The sequence below is a fragment of the Vitis riparia genome, unplaced genomic scaffold (genome assembly GCF_004353265.1).
Source record: "Vitis riparia cultivar Riparia Gloire de Montpellier isolate 1030 unplaced genomic scaffold, EGFV_Vit.rip_1.0 scaffold573_pilon_pilon, whole genome shotgun sequence".
In the NCBI taxonomy this organism is placed as follows: Eukaryota; Viridiplantae; Streptophyta; class Magnoliopsida; order Vitales; family Vitaceae; genus Vitis; species Vitis riparia.
Genome location: NW_023269704.1, coordinates 86,104 through 93,079, shown reverse-complemented (window position 1 = coordinate 93,079; position 6,976 = coordinate 86,104).

The window sequence follows — 6,976 nt, the reverse complement described above, 5'->3', positions numbered from 1 at the left end:
TAATTTTTTTAAATCAATTTTAAAAGACCATTACAATCTTAATGCAAGTCTTTAAAGTCTTTATATTTTATATAAAAGATAATACTATTTTTTATTTTTAAAAATAGAAAACACAAAATATGTTCAAAAGGACACAAAGTAGGTACTTTTTGTACAAGATTCTCTAATTTTTATATAGAAATTATGCTACTTTCTATTTTTGAAAAAGAAAATCGAGAAGAGTATCCAAACAAAACCTTAATAATGCAAAATATTACAAAAACCAAGGAAAAATAAATCCATAAGAAAAGTTTATTATTGAATTAGGAAAACTAACATGTTTAAGGAGTTATTTAATTAATAACATTAACCAATGTTTTAAATCCGGACCGGTCCGTTCCGGTCCGGTCGCCACTCAGAGGGCATTCTGGCCCGTTTCCCCTCTTTGGACCGTCTACTAAGTAGACCGGCCTCGAACCGGTGACCTGGACAGAACTGCATGGGTCAACTCCACCACCTCTTTTTCTTTTTGGCAAAATGGCCCACATTTCCCTTGGCCTAGTGTCTACTCCTATGATGGCGTCTTCTTAGCAAAATAGCCTAAATTTTTTTGCAATGAGCCCTATGGCCCAGCCTAACAGCCAATTAACTTGTAAGAGATGGAAAGAGTTTTATAAATCTATTCATGCTTCCTCTCACTCCCGATGTGGGATCAATGTGAAGAAATTTAAGGAAAACCTCAACTTTTTTTGTTGCAAGAAGGAGAGCTTCAACCATAGACCTCAAGATTCCCAATACGATATTATCCACTTTGCTACAACCATCCTTTCGCTGAAATTTAAAAGGAAAAACTATATAGGTTATTTTAAAAAATAATTATAAATATAAATATAAATACAAATATATATATATATATATATATATATATATATTATATATATATATATATATATATATATATATATATAGAAAATTACATAATACAATTTTGTTTATATTTTCATATATTTAATATTTAAATATGATTTTTACCATTTTCTTTTCATATTTAAATATTGTATATATTTTGTTCAATAAATAAAAAATGTTAATACATCTATATAAAAATGAATACATAATATTACAAATATTAATAATTTTTAATTATATGTACTTAAAATTATTTTAATTTAAATAAAATATCTTTTAATTTTCTTATCTTTTTCTCAACCCACTTATGAGCATATCAAGTATACTAAAAAATTAAGCAAGTAGAGGAATGATTTTAAAAAGGAAGATGGATCTAGTTGGATCTTAGAGGGTGTCGGGTTTAAGCTTTTGTTAGTAACATTTCTACCAGAATCTTTTATAAAACACAATTAATGTTTAAATATAAAATAAAAGAATTTTTTTTTTATAGTATCTTTTGTCATGTGTAATAACACATTATGATAACACAATTAATGTTTGAATACGAATTAAAAGAATTAAAATTGGTTAGAATTTTTGGGCTTAATATTGGGCCTCCATTATGAATTGATTTTCCTAATTTGCCTAAGCCCTGTTGTCTAGGATAAGGATGAAAAAAAATACAAAATAAAATATTTGGATCAAGACAACATTCAAACATCCTTGTAGACATTTAAATGTTGGGACTTTCAAATTAGTTTCCTTCTTTTTTTCTAACTCAAAAATCTCAATTTTGAAATGTTTTAAAATTAAGAAACTCTTTATAATTGTTTGTTAAGGTTTTTCTAATATAAAATAGTTTGTTCTATTGAAATTTTGTGAACTCCCAAAAACTTTAGAGAATATAATCATTCTTAAAGTTTGTAACTCCATCTTTTGAACCGTGGACCCCGCATTTCGGCTTATGCGTTTTCCACTCGATGGCGAGCTCGATTTTTATTTGAAAAATGATTTTTATTAATTAAAAAAATGACTTGGAGTCGCTACTTATTTTTATTTTTATTTTAAAGGGTAAATAAAATAAGAAAGAAAATTCTAAGTGTGACTCCTTATTTTGGAAAAGGTAGTTTGTGAAAAATCGGATCGGGTTCAGGGGTCAGGTTACTTATCGGGAAGGTAAGTAAAAAAAACCATAACACCCCTCTAAATCTCTAAAGTCGGGTCTCTACTAATAAAATGAGACAAACATGACAATTGATTAGTAAATCAGTGAATATCAAATGAAAATCACAACAAAATAACTGAATGAATATGAGAGGCAAAGAATGTACCTGAGTGATGACCTGATTTATTTCATAGGAAGCTAAGGTCAGTGAATAAACATAGGATGATTATGTGCATATCATGGAACAGAATAAATCAATCATGTATGGCAATCAAATCGATCAATCAATCAATCATAAAATCTCATATGTCGGGCCCCCACCAAAGCCCATTTTATTTTTGCATGAATCAATTTCAATAACCCCATTATTCGGAATTACGAAATTAAATTCATGCTTATATAAAAATGTAAAAAATTAAGAAAATATTAAAAATCAAGGAGGATTTATAAAAAATGTTTGCTAAAAATAAATACAGCAACCAATTTTCTTTTTTTTTTAAAATATTTAAAGTCGAGAAATGAAGAAAGAAAAGAAAATAATAATAATAATAATAATAAAATAAATAAATAAATAAATAAAAATAAAATAACAATAAAAATAAAGCAAAAGATGCATGACAAGTGAAAAATGATAAGAATTGATTTATAAAAAATGGATTTATTTAAGATAAAGAAAGAAAATTTGAAGAATTAAAAACATTTGAAAAAAAAGATTTTTTTGGAGAATCTATTTTTGAAAATAATACATGGGAATATGGAGGTGAGACACGTGGGTTTCAGGAGTGGCCCACCAAAGGTGGCCATGCATGCCATGCTAGAAAGAGAGAATGGGTCCTAAAGGTGCCACAGATACATCCCATTGGATACCCATAGTCTAGGAGGATTGCCACCATCCCCCCTTTCAGTGTCCCAACACTGCACAACTGGGTTCTTCAGCCCTTTTATCTGATCCAAAGTGAGGACCCTCGCTCCAAAAAGCTTAACTCTTTCAAATTCATAAGCCTGAAATGGTGTTTGATCAATTGATGAATCAACAGCCACAATTTCTTTTCCTTTTCTTTCTGCTATAACAGCTCTGGAATCCCCTGAGTTAGCAACATATATAGTCCAACCACGAACCAATACTATTATTGCAGTTGTGCCCCTCATGCTATCATCCAAACTATCAACATGTAACTATGAATTTGACGTCAACATCCTTTGAAAAGGGCATCCAAACCTGGAAGGACTCCATCATAGTCTTTTGCCATTGACGAAAATCTCCATGTGGTTTGAAGTTGCTGGTGGTTGGCTTGTTTAGCTCGAAACAATTTGTATCACTTCCGGCAGAAGCTTCTTCATCACCTGCATCTTGAGATGCACTCACAGCATCATGTAGAGGGACGGATTCTTGAGAATTCCGGCGTAGATATCTCTCCTTCATTGGTTCTCTTGGCAACATATTGCTATTGGTCTCAGAAGTATGCATTTGTTTAGCTTGAAGGAATGTCTCTATCTCAAAGCTTAACTTGTCCAGTATTGGGTTATTTTCTGCAGAACCCAGTTGAGTTTCTACTAGCTTTGTCTGCATCCGTTCATCAAGCCATGATTCAGAAAGATGGAGAATCAAACGATCGTGATCAGCCCTGCCAGCCCAGTCACTGTCAGATTTTTGTTTTAGAGGGCATGCACTTCCTGTTGGTAATCTCTATTCCCTTAGCAAACTCATCACAGAGGTCTTCCAACAGCTCCCGTGATTTTCCCTCCTTTTCCAACTCTTTCATAGCATTAGAAAAAGAAGATTTTACCTCAGAAAGTTCGCGAGCTAACTTGCGATGCAGGCTTTCTGAGTGTTTCCTCAACTTTCTCTCGTTCTCCAGTTCATCCCTCACAGACGGAACTGCAGAATTGACTCGGTCCTGTTCCTTACTACTTTTCCTAAGCAGTTTATCTTCAACTTGCTTCATCAAATCATCTAATTCATGCCGTTCTGCTTGCTGATCTCGAAGCAACCTTTTAATCCTGGCACGAGCATGGCCGTGAGCATGGAGCGGTTACAAGAAGAAGAGTCCAAGGCTTGAATGCTTTGAAAATATGAATCTGAATCTGAGTCTTGGGACCCCTGAAGACGGCGACGCTAGGCGCTCCGACGGACGCCGCCATGGCCGGAAAAGGTCGATAGCTCAGATGAGAGGTACGGTCACTACCGCTGCATGAATATGGACTCCACACAGTGGCCCATGGTCCCCATTTCAGAGCCTTACTGAAGCGGCGCCCTTCAAATCCCGCTTTGCGTGCCAAGGGGACTATGTGAAGATGTACAAGGATTCTTTTGTGAGGTCCTTCCGACGCCTAGAAACGACATAGCTCTCATTGTTGCTTGCATTTTCCTTGGGTGCTCCATGCAGAGGATTGAGAGAGTAATCAGAAAGGTGCACCCTGTGGATGCTTTAGGCAGTCCCAAATTGGCAACATAGACCCATCAGCACTGGGATTATTTAAATGAGATGAATCATCGAATTTCGTGACAGTGAATCCATCCATGCCCAAGTTCCTGGGAGGCGTCATACCAACACAGACGATGTTTCTCTTCTGCCCATGAGACCTCCAGTTCAAGGCCTTCGCATTTCCTATAAACTCCAAATCTGCTTGACCAATGGCATATGGGTAGCACTCCAGGCAAAGAAACCATAGTTTTTGGTGATGGTGGACTACGATCTGGATTCAGAAAGTGGGGTTTTACAGCAGACCCAGAAGTTCTTAAAACCCATTCATGTGCAGAAAATTTCCCGTCTCAGGAAGCCCACTCTACAAAACCATCTTCTGGTCCCTAGCTTAGAAACTGTGCCTATATAAAAACCAAAAGCTCATGCTGTACCAATACCCTTCTCCTTGAGGGTACGAATGGCCATCAAAAACAGAGTATCAACAGCAAGGGAGAAAACACAAAAACAGAGTATCAACTGAACCCAGGAAAACACCGACCCGAGCTCCATTTCATATTGCAGTCAATGGGCTTATGCATGGGTGGAAAAAACCAAGGGGAACTAAGATCTCAAAGATATGACTCAAATATCCAAATGAGAGCTATAAAGGAATCGGATTACTCTAAAACAAATTTTCAGTGAAGAACAAAGCATGAATACATTCTCACATAGTCACAACAAACCAAAGGATATCTATAGCAATCAAAATGTGGTTTAGCAAACGTACCTGAGGATGCTCCCTTTCTTCCCTCTGTTTTCTCTTAATTTCTCTCTGGTTTTCACTCTAAAAAAATGCTCTGTAACCTCTCTATCCAGCTTGCTCCTCCAGCTAAGACCTCTCTCTAAGCTCTCAAAAACTCACCTCTCTGCAACTCCTCACCTCTTCCCTCACCTCAAACGTCTCTATTCCTGTAACCAAAAACCCCACATGCCCCCTTCGTAGTAGCTTTTTTTATTTATTTTCAAGCTAAAAATCCTCTCCTGCTAAAATATCCTCTCTGCCCGTAACCAAAAAGCACCTTCCCTGTAGCTGCCTGAGAACCTTCTCTCTCTTACGCTCCCCCTCTAACAGAAATGTACCCATCTCTGAATATTCCTCCAGGTGTCACTCTCTGATTGGTGTGTGCAAATCATCGTCTGATTCTCACCAGCCACCAAGGAGGTGACACGTGGCTCACTGAAGAGCCCTCCACCTGTCATCTTTGAACTGCAGAAATGTGAGAAAAAACTAGCCCTATATGGGGTCTAAATGAACCTTTTACGATATTTCTTAAAAGAACCTCTTGTCTATAATGAAGGTTTAAGGCTCATACAACAAAACTTCAATAAGGGCCTTAAGATATCTACTAAAGAGCACAAGGAATATTGCATCAAGAATTTGGACAAGGAATGTAAGTACGATTGGTATAAGACCCTATAGAATAGGTAATCAAGTATATATATATATATATATATATATATATATATATATATATATATATATTGTTTTCTCATATTTAGTAGGTTATTTAACGGTTGAGAGACCAAACTCACAATTTTTTACATTTAGGCCACAGGTTGGTTTTTCCATATTATATCCCGTGTTTATTATGTGATTGGGAATCTATGGGATTCATTAAATTTTACTTAATATCAAGATTATTTAATGGTTGAGATACCACCCACGATTTTTAACATTTAGCTTGCTAGTTGGTTTTTCCATATTATTTCTTGTGTATTTCTATGGGATCCATCAAATTTTACTCAATATTGATATTATTGACAGAGAAAACTAAATTTAGGATTGATTACTTCAACTACCTATTAATCCCTTCAAGGTAATTTTATATATTAAGACAACAATTCTTTCATTCTTATTCATATGAAAGGAGAATCATGTAAAATATAGTTGTCTCAAAAAATAAATAGTAGCTATGACTCAAAATAGAATAATTCCCTCATTTTATATAATACATAAATTAATAGCTACATTCATGTTTGAACAAAAGTTCTAAGGTATGAACATTAAATATTTACAATGAAAAATGATAGGAAATGATGGTTTTCTCCTAAACTTAGCTGCTATGCCCCAATCTATGTTTTATCATGGACAACTTCATTTTGGGTTAGTTACCATAAAGGTAATAAATATTACACCCAATTATATAAAAAAAAAAACTAATTTAACACACACACACACACATATATGACACCTTAAAAAAGTGTAATTTTTCTTGATTAAACTCTAAAAATGATAATATATTTATTTTTTAGGCCATCTAATCATTTGAAAGAATGACCAATACTAAAACTAAAAATTTCTAGCTTTGTTCTAATTATAATTGATGGAATTTATGAAAATAAAAAATAAAAAAACAAGGCAAACTAAGAAGACAATAGTGTTGGATTAAAAGAAAAAAAAACCTTAGGACAAATTCCAAAAATCACCCACATACTTTCACTTATATATCAATTTAGTCTTTTAAACTTTATATATATA